This window comes from Electrona antarctica (assembly GCF_951216825.1).
Source record: "Electrona antarctica genome assembly, chromosome: 3".
Taxonomy (NCBI): Eukaryota; Metazoa; Chordata; class Actinopteri; order Myctophiformes; family Myctophidae; genus Electrona; species Electrona antarctica.
The window spans coordinates 15,875,290-15,890,761 of record NC_136808.1 but is presented as its reverse complement, the minus strand read 5'-3'; the positions used below and the strand labels follow the sequence as shown (position 1 = coordinate 15,890,761).

The following is a 15,472-nucleotide window of genomic DNA, read 5'->3' as shown; positions in this document are numbered from 1 at the left end:
CTCTGGAATACTACACTGCGCTCTTCTAACGCTACTCAAAGGTTGCCAATAAAAGACTGTGTGAGAGAGTCAGAGAGAAAAGAGGGAGAGGGGGCTAGGGGGTGCGCCATGCGTCTGTGACTGGCATTTCAAACATCCTCCCTGCACAAAATAACATCCTGAGAAGCTAATCTGCAAGCGTGTGACAATTTATTCAAGCTCACGTTTCTGCCGAGTGCGAAAGCCATTGAACAGCGGAGGGGAAGTGCAGGAGACCGGCCGGCCTGCTGGTTCCCTTCTGCCTGGACACAGACACCCACCACACTATCATCTTCTGCCTGGACACAGACACCCACCACACTATCATCTTCTGCCTGGACACAGACACCCACCACACTATCATCTTCTGCCTGGACACAGACACCCACCACACTATCATCTTCTGCCTGGACACAGACACCCACCACACTATCATCTATCTTCTACCATAGAGAGACCTTCTGCCTGGACACAGACACCCACCACACTATCATCTTCAACCATAGAGAGACCTTCTGCCTGGACACAGACACCCACCAACACACTATCATCTTCTGCCTGGACACAGACACCCACCACACTATCATCTTCTACCATAGAGAGACCTTCTGCCTGGACACAGACACCCACCACACTGTCATCTTCTACCATAGAGAGACCTTCTGCCTGGACACAGACACCCACCACACTGTCATCTTCTACCATAGAGAGACCTTCTGCCTGGACACAGACACCCACCACACTGTCATCTTCAACCATAGAGAGACCTTCTGCCTGGACACAGACACCCACCACACTATCATCTTCTACCATAGAGAGACCTTCTGCCTGGACACAGACACCCACCACACTGTCATCTTCTACCATAGAGAGACCTTCTGCCTGGACACAGACACCCACCACACTGTCATCTTCTACCATAGAGAGACCTTCTGCCTGGACACAGACACCCTCCACACTATCATCTATCTTCAACCATAGAGAGACATCACAGCCTCACTCGTACAGTGTTATTGTTTTTTGAATTTGGTCCAATGGCCATCCCTTTCTTTCTCGCTGCATTACAAGCCCTTACCCATCCAACCATCCATCCCTTCTGTCGCTGCTGATACCAGGCCTACTGTCGCTGCTGATACCATAAGGCCTACTTGGTTGTTGTTGTGAGGCAGTGTGAAATGCTCCGGTCTGATGCAGAGAACATTGAAGGCTGACTTACAGTATAGTGACCACACACTGTATGATAGGGATGAGCAATAATCTAATAAATAGATATTATGAGACTAGATCATTTTGAGTGGCGCTAGCCCCTCCTATGTCCAGCTTGGTCTGTGTAAACACAAACATTGAAGGCAAAAGTTTGTAAACAAAAGTGAGGACGCAATTTGTGATTGGCCAGAATGAGATGATGTATGACGACGACGTATGATGATAAGAGCACCCCTCACTTCACAAGGGTGTGATTGTATATTTTAGATATAGCGTTGTATAGTGTTTTCCTGGTTTTAAAGGCTGCATTATAGCAAAGTTATGTACTTTCCGAACTTACGTGTCTTATCTAGGCTAGCTGTCCTATTACTGTATTTTCTTTTACCAACTTAGCTCTTATATAGGAAATACTGATGACTATAATTATAAACTCTCATTCGGTAATACACATCCCCACAATATTGATGGAGGTATTTGGTTTAAAATATTGTGATAATGGATTTGTCCATATCCGTCAGCCCTACTGTATGATACTGTCCAGATCAGCACAAATATGCTGTTGTCATCTTCGTAAGCAGTGTGGGTCACTCAGTGTGACAGGGTAAAGGGTAAAGCAGAGTTCAGGCACTGTAGGGTCACATTTGTGAAGTGTGGCTGGTGGTGCGACGAGAAGTCAACAACACCAGAACGTTATATACAACAGATACCAACCCGTACAAATATATAACTGCTACATTTACTGAATAAATTAGTCAATCAATCACTATTTGCTAGTCTACCTGTACAGTTTTCTGAAAAAAATCTGGACATAACGTTACTCTTGCCATTGTTGAATTGCCAAGCTATGTTCTGTTTTAGCAAAACAACGCCCAAGGCCCCAAGCATGCACTAGTGTAGTCAGTGCTACTGCTAATGTAGGTCACGGTCTGCTTGCAAGATGTGACAGGTAGACTTACTTGTCAGACTCGTACAATCTGACAAGGTGATACTCCCAATTTTACCGTTTCCCATCTCACCTAATGTAACGTAAGATGTCAAAAATTGTGCAATCTGATGGATCCTTTAAAACATACCGATATGGTGAGAAAAATAAATCCAACCCTCACTCACAGTTACTAGGGTTGGAGAACCCAACTCCTACAGTACGTCTTAACAGCGGGCGACAGCCAGACCAATTTTCCGGAAGTGCATTATTTGTCAATGGGACCTGGCAACTACTGGCGATAGCCGGCGAACAGGTAGCCTCGGAAACGTTTTTATTTCCAGGGAGGAAAAAAAAGTCTGGGTCCGAGTCCACTTCAATTCGGCATAGAGTAGCGCAAACATCTCTCACTCTCTGCTGATTTCTGATCGTCTGCACCTTTGTTAAATTGACACACACGCACACATGTACACACACACACACACACACACACACACACACACACACTCCTCTCTCTCTCTCTCTCTGTCGCTCTAAGTAATTAGTCTCATGTCGCGCAGCTGCGCATAGTTTCTCCCGGCGGATCCTGCCGGGAGCTGCCTATGCCATAAAAAGCATAGGTGAGTTCCAGGCTAGCGAACAGGTGATGGTCGAAAAGTGGGCGGAGGAACGTCGGGCCGAGAAGTTGAAAACAATTAATCTTTTGGGCGACATCGTCCGGTGATAGTGGGCGATTAGGCTATGAAATGCATGCGTCGCTCACCGTTGTTCTCCCGCTGTTAAAACGCACTGCTACAGTTAGTAGCTACCTCCATGATGAGGAAACAACTGGTGGCTTTAAAGAGACCAGGGCTGCACCAACAGGAGCGTCACATGCCAACTGGTCTGGCTGGAGGAGAGATTTTCCACTGCTAAAATGGCTACTGTTGTGGGTGAGCTGACATAGCACTGTGGAAATGCTCTTTATGCTTTTATGTTTGTGTGTATGGGAGGGAGTGGAGGGGGGGGGGGGGGGGGGGGGGGGTCTTTCTGTCTGCAAATACGCAGCTCATGTTTACCCCAGCTATAAACATTCCAGAGAGTAATGGTACCAATACCACCCGTAGCCCCTTTTCCCTAAATTTGGAAGCAATTCTTTGTGAAGGCCGCCGATTAGGAGCCGAGTGCGGTGCCTAGGCTCAGGTTGTCATTAGCGATCATCATCTACACCGCAGAATGCAGAGCCTCTAACCCCAAAAGCCATTTACACTGATAGATATGATCTGTAATCCACACACACACACACACACACATCACTACAAAGCCACGCCGCTCCCACCGCCCACCTATACCTCTGTTCAAGCTTCCAACATGCCCACAGTCACCGGGTACATGCAGGCATAGAGCCATGGTTACACACAATATCGCAGTGATTGAGATTGGGCCTGTGAGCCTGTAACAGGTGGGCTTTACACTACTGGGGAAATTCCCTAGCAAACACCCGGGAGAGACATGCCCTACTACTGTGTGTGTGTGTGTGTGTGTGTGTGTGTGTGTGTGTGTGTGTGTGTGTGTGTGTGTGTGTGTCTGCGGGACAGGTGAGGGACAGATCAGCCTCATCTCATTCTCCCGTCTCCAGCTCCCATTACCCCACTTTCGTCCCCTCCCATTTTCCGCCAAACCGGGCTGGCTACCACCACGCAGTTGCTATAGCGACGGCAAGCCCTTTGAGGAGAAAATGGAGAGCGAAGAAGGCAAGGAAAGGAGGCACAGGGGGCAAGAGGAGGAGGAGGTGCAGCTCACTTGGAACCAATTACTTACTGCAGAGACACACACGACACTTGTGCACATGCTCGCACACACACACACACACACACACACACGCACACACGCAGTGTGTTCTCCTGACACACACACACACACACACACACACACACACACACACACACACACACACACACACAGCGTTGCATTTCCACAGAGACGCGTCTAGGCCCAACCCAGAGGCTAAGTAATGAGGTTAGAAATAGAGGCCACAAACGCAAACAGAGACAGTATGGCTACTACATATTCTCTGGAACCTAGGACAGGTGTTGCCGTGCTCGTTACACAGGGTGGCACAGGACCTCTCTTCTCCTTCACAAACGAAAAAAACAAAAAAAACAGCAGCATGGAAGATGACAGAGAGGATGATGCCAACTGGGGCACAGGTTGACTGACTATGAGGTCATCGTAACATTTCTGCAGAAAGGCAAGACAAGCGCATTGTGTTGAAACCGGAGCCAATCTGGTGTGACTGCACCCTGCTCTCAACAATGAGCTGATTTTACTGTAACAGCCATCTTACACCACAGGTGAACTCAATGACCCAATCAGAGGTGGAGGAAATCCTATTAAGCCATTTTGGGCGAGAACCCTTTTTGGTGTTAGCATTATGCTATGCTTTAGCTATTGAAAAATAGCAGATCTACAAGCTCATAGCGCGCCACCGAGTGGCGCGCTACGAGCTTGTAGGTCTGCTATTTTTGAAAAATCGAGGAACGACCGACATAGAAACATAGCTTTTTCAGAAAACTGTCAGGATGTAGAAGACATTTTTAGAATCTGATCTCAGGTCAGAATGGGTTAAGTCACAGCTACAGTACGTGGCACACGCATAACCCGGTGGATATTAACAACATCTGACCAAGCAGATTTATCACTTCCATTCATCACGGGGGAGAGGGCCGATGAGAAGGACCATGTTCTTCATGCTCTCCTGCTGCCAAGACCTGCTGCTAAAGATGTGCTTTCAATCTCACAGTCCACTTTAATAGCTCTGCACTGCACATGTGTCACATAGGCCTGGGATTAGTCAGCCCACTGTTGACTTCAAACCACAGAGAGATACAGATATACCAGCATGAGAACTGTAGTGAGACACAAGAGGCAATATTACCACCACTGACTTTCATGGACAATGGGCATACAGTACTACTGTAAGATGCCCAAAGCAAAGTTCTTTGTTTACCCAGGGTGAATGGACTAAGCTCGAGATGCTTGTTTACAGCCAGACCCTGCTCATACAACATTTCATGGTAGGGTTCAATGCCTTGCTCAAGGGCACTTCAGCGGTGGTAATTTTAACGTGCCGGTCCGGGGATTCGAACTGGCGACCTTCCGATAACAAGACCGCTCCGCAAACCGTTCGGCCACCGCTGCCCACATGGAGCTACCACCCCCAACTACTTGCATATATACAGTATTTATCTTCATGTTTTGCAAATCAATGGCTAAACCGACCCAGTTCCATATGCATGATGACATACAGTATCATGATGAGGGTTGTCATCTCTGTAGGCCTCGCAGCACAGATGCTAAGGACAGCAAGGTGACATGTTGCCATCTTTGTCTAGACAGACTAACAACCACACACGCTGCATAGTCAGCACATTTGTCTTGCCAGTTGCCAAACCCTAGGGACAGGAAAGATAGCAGGCATACGACCAGCCATGCAACTAGACAACTGGAGTGCTTCACTACATGTGACAGGAGGCGGTACATCCTCTGGTTCTCGATAGATGTGTATCAAACCCCAAAAATGAATGGCCATTTTCTCCCATGTATTTTAGTTTTGTTCTTTTCTCTTTCCCTCTCCTTGTTTTTTTTGTTTTGTCTAAGTTTTTGATTTATGTAAGTGTAAGCTTGCTCATGTGCTGGGGGGGGGGGGGGGGGATTTCAGATTGAGGAGAGCACTGTCGATTGCTGCCCACATGATAATCTGAATCTGAAAAACTATAAACTATAAATAAAAAATAAATAAAGATTGACGCCGTATCCACTCATTATAGAGTGTATGTGCAAGCATAAAGTGAGTGGCAAATAGAGTGGCAAAGTGAGTTGAATGTTGTTTAATGCAATCAGATGATAGGACTTTTCTGTTTGGATGTATTGGGCGGTCGCCGGTCAAGGCCAGAAAGTAGTTTTTTGACACTCAGTAGGCATTCCTGCACAACGTTCGGTAAGATGATGCGTGCCACCGTGCCCCCCTGCACATACCCTCTATTCTAACCAACATCCATGGTATTGAAAGGTACATTCACTACTAACTAGGTATGCGCTAGAATAATCGTCGCCCAAACGTGCATCTATGAACGTGCAGTTTATTTAAGGGCCATGATTAGATGGTTTAAAAATAGTCACATACTGGGAGGTTTAAGTAAGTTTCCACTGCTACTGCCTTCCACTTTGTTATCACGCATATATACATGAGGTTGGTATCTTGAAGTTGACAAATATTAATGATTAAATTGAAAATTTGCATCCCTAGTGGGGTGGGTGTATACAGCACGTCTTAAGAGATGGGAATTAATGCACAGGCTCTACGGACCAGAACTGCTCCTCAGAGCATAGAGTTATAGAGGCTCCATCAATCATTTTTGGGTCCCATGCCTATCCCGATGTTGGAGAGTCCTAGCCCACCAATTACTAAGGTTTTAAGGAGTGATACACCAAATATTTGGCAACCGAAATGACCCCCCAGAGAAAGATAGTGAAATATAAGCCCTCAATGGGGGTTGGGTTTTTGTGCTAATTCGCTTATTTCCATCGAAATAAGTAGTAAAGTGTGCCGCTTGGGATACTATTTACATTATGAAGAGAGGATATATACAAAAATAGATTTTTGAGAGATGGAAATAAGCGAATTAGCACAACACCCCATAGCCCCATTCAATTCACTGCAATTCACTGCAATTCATTGAGGGCTTATGGTAGGGGAAATAGCCAATAATGCGCTTTGCCCAAAATAACACCTGGACCTCTTTGGTGGGGACGTAACAACTACAAATAAAGGTAAGAAAGCCTTCTAGTATGGAATTCTCCTTTAATGCAGCGAATAATAAAACCATCCAACGTAAATAGTTAATTAAGGGACAAAACCTGAAAGGACTCTTGGTCCCTTATTGTTGTCTCCACCAAGCCGCACGGGGAGAGAGTATGTTTTGCACTCCGTCCAAATTTTCCAGAACGGCCTGTTATAGCGCCACCAGGAGGACGACTTTTGAAAAACATTACTCCTCCTGATTCTGTCCAAAAGTCCCGCTAATCGTTACACACTATCTCTATAGTCATGTGTTCAAGACGGATCTGTCCGATATTTCATATTCCATCCTAATTCACGCTTTGTCAAGTCCCGACCCATGGTTGTGCCTCTCTTCGCAGCAATTGGAGCAGGTCAAAATGGGTTAATTTGACACACAGCATCATGGTAATACTAATAATCCTGACATTGATCATGCTGGATCAGTCTGAGGCCGGTTAGACTCTGCATTATACCATTACCACTATTTACAAATGGGTCTCCGTTATCTAAACCAGGTATTCTACAGGCCTGTTTCAAACTAATGATGCGGCCAGGAGTGGACGAGCTGATTTAGATGTGGCAGGGAACACAGGCAGTCACCGCATCGTTGATGTCTTATCTGCACACATCACTGTCACACACACAAACCCCTTGCCGGTGTTCATACACACACATGCACCCAGTCCCACTCCATGTGTGGGCGGATGGCAGTGAGTCACTCTGCCTTCTGGCCCTGAACAAACGGCAATCTAAGAAGAGATTGGGCCTCGGCCGCTATGGCCATTAAGCTATAGGTACATTTAGTCTTTGTAAACATTACACCATCAGTACAAGGCACAGGAAAACAATGAAATATCACATGTTACAGCAACCTCACTGCAATCTTACTAGACATATTCAGGCAAGTGCCTCATCACTACTAGGCTCTATGACTGGTCAGAAAGAGTGCTTGGGCATAATTTAATGAAAAACGACATTCTCATATTGGTCCATCTATCTTTTGATTGACACTGTTCCGCTCAGCATTCCGACACCACCATCACAAAACCGTCCACTCTTCGGACATTAAAATACAGGAAGAACATGTGGAGCAGAGAGAGACAGAGAGCTATAAATCTAGCTGATGCAATCTAATGGAACATTGTATTATGAAGGGGCTAAGGCTCAGGTCTGCTGGCTTAGGTAATGGAGCTCTAGCAGCCAGGAGAGATAATGCGCTCACCCTGAGGAGAGAGAGGGATGGTGGAAGCAGAGAGATGGAAAGATGGCAAGATGGAAAGTCGAGTGTGGCCTGGAGGTGTGGGGTACCTGCTCAGTGTCATGTCCACGGTCGGCACTGGCGTGCAGAACCGTCCTGCGGGCGATATGACTTCAGGACACATTCTCATCGCCACGGGAACACTTCGTGACAAAATGTATTCACTTAGCGAGAACAAACACAGGCACACTTGACATCAACATGAATGTATGAACACTCAACGAGAACATGACTACAACAAGGCCACTTAACCAATTAAACCCTATACTTGTTTGACTGTGGTCCTCTAGGTTTCTATACACTTTATTCCTTTTAATTCTAAATTTTTATCCCACGATTTTGCAACCCATTGTTTTCACCCAGTGTCAATTATCTAATGTAATCCTGGGTGCTACACTTCCTCTGCCAACCTGGAGGGGCAGCAGACTGACTTCATGCTTCATTCAATGCATGAGGAGTCCAAGCTGCTTCTTTTCACCTGACAGGGGGGGGGTTTCCCCGGTAGGACGCAGCACGTGGAAGGAACACGTTATTCCAACCAGTTCCTTTCCCCTCAATCAGGCGCTCCGGCTGGCCAGGGGGAGGTAGTTTAGAGACCAGGATTACTGCATGGTTTTTGTGAGGGTACCTACCCTAGGGGACACGGGGAGGACATGCAAACTCCACACAGAAAGACCCTTTCGCCAACCCCGCCTCGGGTATGGGCACTGATGACGCGGAGGAGAGAACACGCCCCCAGCATCCCCAGCGGGAATCGAATCCAGGACCTTCTAGCTGTGAGGCGACAGCACTACCGACTGTGCCCCTATTAGGGCATTCACTTCTAGTCATTTTTACTAGTTGACTAGTTGCCTAGTTTACTAACCACCTATTATGTTTTTTGTTTTTGTTTTTTTTAATAAACATTTGTACATTTAAAAACTGTGTACATTGGTGACTATAACTATAATCTACCTGATCTTGAGGCCTACAAAATCGGGAAAATAAAATAAAAATAAAAAAATTAACTTTTTTTTTCTTATTAAAACCCATTTACCGCTACCATTAATCCATCTCTTGATCGCGTACTGCCAGGGTTTTATCGCGCGTGACACTTACTTTGAAGATCCAAATATCCGTAATTCTGTGTTCCTGTGACAAACTGATGTGTGTGGTGTCTTCACCGGTTGTTGTTCTCTCGGTCGATGGTGGATAAAGCCGACCGCGAGTATCACAGCGCCAGCTACAGGCCGTTGAAAACGCTTGTCTGGCCCAGATTCTGTCCCCGCAATGTCGTTTTTGAGATACAGTGGTTTTACTGCAGGGCTTAGAATGGAAGTGGATGCGCGCGCATCTTCAAAATGGCCGGTTGTGTGTTGTGTTGTTGTCCCAGAATATCGTTAGCGGTAGCAAGATCAGCTACCGATCGAAACAGATCAAAAAGCGATTAAACAATTCAAACCCGAGAAAGCTGTGTTTGGCGTAGAGGTTCTAAAGAATAGGTTCTCGTGTTCCATGTGAATGGCACTAAATCGGTTAACTAGTCAACTAGTACCAGCAAGGTCGACTAGTGGATTTACTAGTCGACTAGTACTAGTCGACTAGTTGCTTAATGCCCTAGCCCCTATACACTTTATTCCTGGCCGATTACTGGGTGGAGGCCACTACCCCGCTACAAGCGTAATCGTGTACCTCACTTCCGGTCTGTTTAGCTCTAGTAGAGACCAGAGCATAAGTGGTGCGAGGAGTGGAGCAGGTGGATTTTGAATTGAGCACTGAGCGGGTTTTAAAATGGATCAGAACAGCTTCCGGAGCGAGAACTGTCCTCCGCTCCGAGCCGCTCAGTGCACACGGCACACGTGTTTAGAACCTAAACGCTTGGATTTGTGTGTGTGCAGAGCGCATTTACCAAAAGTGTGAAAGTGTGCTGAAAATTTGGAACATTCATCAATGCGTAATCAACACAAGCGAATGAACGAGCGGGACAAAAGCCGCCGAGAGTGAAGAGCGGATTTCTCGGCAGCTCCGCTCCTCTTTATCTGCATTAGTAGATTACTATCTGCACGTGTTGGCTTATTTATATCGCGAGTGTTTGGCAACACAGAGTGGAGCTGTGGGGCCGGGCATTCGGCCGATGCTGTTAAAATAGCTTCGACATGCAACGCTGCTATCTTCCATATTAATATATAGGCCAACTATCTAGACCAGTTACTAGTATTTGTGCCATCCTTAACATATACAGGACCAAGCAAAGCTTTGAGGCTAGCATCATCTGAATATTTATTTCAATAAACACATTTATACACACTTGTCATTGACTTGTCCGTGCCTTTTTTAACTGGTGGTGCATGGTTTCAAACGTTGCATGTAGGCCTATGTATGTATATTGTGTTATTGAGGCAATGATTAAGGCAATGTTTCCAATAATAATGCTTTGAATGAATAACGTACGTAATGCTTTGAAACAGCAGTCCATGAAGCTCATTTTTATGTTCCTTTGGAATACGCAGTATTCACATTAACATGATTACAACCAATCAATGTATTAATTGTTTTGATGTATTAAAATAAACAGGTTAGTAATGAACAATTAAATGAGCATTACGTATGGTAGATGGATTGATATGGTGCAATATAATATGCTTTTTATTGCCTTGATTATAGGATGGAGCATATACATGATATAGTGAATTAATATATATAAACAGATAATATAGAGGGGTGCAGTACTTAGTTCAGACTAGTCATTGGTCTGACAAACGACAACCTACGGAAATACGTGCAGATCCCAATGCATATACAGTAGGTCATGTTTAATATGGATTCAGTTCTTGACAGTCATTAAATCCACCAAGGTGTGTACTGTCGACTGGTGAGGGATGGTCACAACATGTTCCCTTGTCATATGAGTGTATGAATGTTGCCATTTCAGTCGCATTGATAATCAGTTACGTTTATGAAGTAAAGAAAACACATCTGATGTACAACATCAATCCAATGTGACAGCAACCATATAATATATACTGTCCTTTTCCCCCTATATAATAATAAAATCACACTCGTGTGAACTTGAAGTGAGGGGGCGCTCTTACATCATCATCAGCCAATCAAATCATCATATTCCGTGCTACAACCACTTGCTACAAACACAAACACGAGCTCAAAAACACCTACACACAAAGCTGGGCATAGGGGGGGCTAACGCCCCTTAATAAATAATATATAATAGATTAGATGAGACGATCTACAAGCTCACACAATGTGTCACGTCACAATGAGTTTATGTATCTGCTATTTCAGAATAGGGATGCTGGGTTAATGACAACAAGGGACACGTGAATTAGGGGACATTTAATGACAATATAAATTCAGGGGCACTTGACAACCAAACGCATCGCGATTCACGACAATATGATTTTGCGACAAGGAACAAGGAAATCATAAGGCAATGGAAACCTTTTCCAGAAAGAAAAAAATTACACCCGTGTGAACTGAGTGGTGTAAGGTCTTATATAGCCTGATCAGCTCTGATCTGACGTAATGAAATCACACCCGGGTGAACTGGGTGACCGTAGCAACCATGCTCATTTTTCATGCACAGACAGACAGACAGACAGACTAACAAAGCCAGTTGTAGGAGTGGTTTACACCACTCAAAAATACTGTTTAACCATATGCTGTTCAACCCTTGTAGACTGTTTGATATCCATTAAATTTGGCTTTTAAGAGGACTGGCGGATGGACCATGGCCCCGTCACAACTTATACATAACCATAAACAAAGCCCATATGCCCATATATAGGCATATCACTACGACTCAGACGTAACCATAAAATAAATAAATAATCACACTTGTGTGAAGTGAGGGGCGCTCTTATCATAATACATCATCATACATCACATTCCGTGCTCAGCCAATCAAATCATGACAAAAGTCATTCGGCCAATCACTTTTGGCGTCTTCACTTTTCTGCCCTCACTTTTATCTTCAATATGTACTTTGCAAAGCCAATCAAATCATTGCTATGGGGTGATCAGCCTACACACAGACCTACAAAGCAGGGAATAGGAAAGGCTAAAGCCCCTCAGTCACCCACTTACGTGACGTGACGTCATTTGTCCATTGACTTGGCCATTAACTTATGTACGGAAGAATTTGTCATCCATAGACTTGGCCACACACATGGCGCCATGGGTGAAACACAAAGTCAGGCATTGGAGTGCAGTGGAGGAGTGCAGTTTTTCCTGCCAGAGCAGTGGGAGCTGGTTACTGGCACTTAGGGCCCAGGGTTCACTCTGCTCCACATTTACTCTGTTTGTCTTGAAAACACAGAGGGAGCGGTCCTTCTTGGCATATTGTGGATTATTATTACTTTACCTGTGAAGGCTGATGAAAAACATGGATTTGTATTGTCATGACACATGAGAAAGCATTAATATTATTATTGAGATGTTATGTATTATTTTTGTAATAATGGTGCTGGATCTACATGGTGTGTGTGTGTGTGTGTGTGTGTGTGTGTGTGTGTGTGTGTGTGTGTGTGTGTGTGTGTGTGTGTGCGCTCGCGCGTGCGTGCGTGCACGTGCGTGTGTGTTTGTTTGTGTGACAAAGGGCGATGCAAACAGCAATGAGCAACACATTTTAATAAGCTAGAAACTGATGCTGAACGAAGCTGGGCATCATGGTTATGGCTAGTATGTATGTACTGCAATTTGAACAGAACACGGATAAAATGCATGTCGCCGGAAGAGAAGAAACGAGAAACACGAGGAAGAAAATATATGTATCGTAATTGGTCTGCTATTTTTGGTTGGCAAATAAATCAGTTCCTCAAGCGAGCATAGTGTGTGTGGGGATAGGTGGGTGTGTGCGAAAGAGAGAGAGAGAGAAAAATAGAACTAGGGTGAAATAGGAGCGATGAAGAGGGAGGGAGAGGGAGGCAAAACGAGGGGGAACGGGAGAGAGAGATTTTTTCTCTCTCAAGACAAACGGAGTAAATGTGGAGCAGAGTGAACCCTGGGCCCTAAGTGCCAGTAACCAGCTCCCACTGCTAAGGCAGGAAAAACACTCAAAACACATCACTGAGGGACAGGAGGAGGACAGGACAGAAAGACAGCGAGGGATAAAGATAGCATGAGATGAGACAGTAAGGAGGTATATGTCTGTCCATAGTGTGACGCGTTGCCCTGAACCGCATAGATTTGGATCAGCCACATGTGCCTCTTGACTACCAACTGGTACATGCGGTATGTTGGTTTCCCCAACAACGCTTCTAAATATAACACCCCACAACTGGAGCAAGCGTTGAATAATGAAGCGCAGGAGGCTCTGGGAAAAGGAACGGGACGTGAAGTCGGGAGGTGAATTCATTGGCTGCTTTGGACTACACAAACATTGCTGTCTAAGGCTCAATGCCGATGTTCCGTTGTAATCACAAACAGTACATCAAAATAATAGCGACCTCCAATCGATTCAATTTTAAGAAAAGGGGTTCGATTTTTCAATAAAATATTTTTTCAGAAAAAAGCGCAAATGTCACACCAATAAGCTCACAATGGTTGTTATGTTTGCGTGACAGAGATGTACAAAAAAGTATAAAAAATACTAAAGTGGTTACTGGTTAATCATCATTTAGTCAATTATAAAAAATGTCAATTTGAATTATTTCGTGTTGGTTTATATAAAAATATATTTATTTTTATATATGGCAGCATTCAAATGGCAGCTTGCCAGCTTATCGCCGATATAACTTTTTAAAAGAGGAGTTCATTTAAGCAGCACTTCTTCCCTAAATGTTGTACTTTAGGTACAGTCACTTCAAGGATGAGAATGGAAGTAGCTGCATAAGAGGATAAATGCACGAACGCACAAACGCACGCAGGCACGCATGCACGCACACGTTGTTCGTTAACTTAAAATGAGTTAACATTCCTACTAGTAGTGACAGAACTGGCATAGCCTGTCCAACACAAGACACTCTGGGAACCAAAGCAGTGGAACAATTAGAAACTATACCACACAATACTAAGCGTACAATCTAGCTGGAGGAATCCAGGCATCATCTCAGCCACCTGGCTACTAGGACTACAACTAAACTGCACCCTGAACCAAATTATTTATATTGGCCTAGATTATTTTTAATATTTCGACAACATGAGCCCACTACGATAGTAGAGACAAGAAACTGAGGCCTGTGGTGGAAGGACACAACACAGGTCTCAAGCTGGACTTGAACCAGGGATGTTGTGAACTTGCTATTATGTGGTCGACACACTCTCTGGTCATCTACCAGTGAGTTTCAAACATTTTAATGTTTCAGAAAACACACACACACACACACACACACACACACACACACACACACACACACACACACACACACACACACACACACACACACACACACACACACACACACACACACACACACACACACACACACACACACACACACACACACACACACACACACACACACACACACACACACACACACACACACACACACACACACACACACACACACACACCAAGAACAGCACATCATTCAACGCAATGCTGTGTGTCCTGAACGCGACCTTTGCACTCTGCTCCTTGCACAATAAGCAAAGGATGGTAGGGTGGGAGAGGAGGCCTGTACGGCTGTCAATGCATTGTCATTATGTCTTGGCCATAGGTCGATGGAGAGGTCAGTACTGGTCTGTAAGATGGGAAGAATAATGAAAACCAGCTCGCAGGACAATGAAGGCGTGAGGAGGAGAGTGGAGTGGAGCAGATCTCTTTGCCCAGCCTCAGCCTAATGTCCGGCGGAGAAGACGACATGAGAGAGGAGCCAGGACACAGTGAACTGACTGATTAACACACTGGGTCTCCTTTCAAAGCAGGGGTCAGCTCTGACGAAATCCAGCCAACAGCGCCTTTTTCTATAATTGTGCAGACTTCAACCAAACCGTAAAATCCTTAGTGTTACTGGTCCATTTAGGTCCCCTTTTGTTGACCGAGTTAACCATATCCCATCGTACTTAATCATACGATGTATAGCTAAAGTGATGTGCTATTTTTGAACATTTTCCAAATATTTTTTGGACATTTTAGATTTTCTTTTAACGAAGGCCAAAATAGGAACTTCAGGTTCAAAGTAGCTAATGAACAGTGAAGATTTGACTGTGCACTGACTGCACACTCCATCCCCTGACCATGAATGACTACATGTCAATATCCAAATGAAGAAAAAAGTGGAATGAACACAATATAATTCTGCTCCCC

The 15,472-nt window shown here is 44.8% G+C and overlaps 1 protein-coding gene across 2 annotated transcripts in view; it reads right to left on the bottom strand.

The window, feature by feature from the left end:
• Positions 1-15,472, bottom strand: part of ankrd11 (ankyrin repeat domain 11) — a 172,831-nt gene that overhangs the window by 83,738 nt on the left and 73,621 nt on the right. The gene's annotated exons all lie outside the window — the stretch shown is intronic.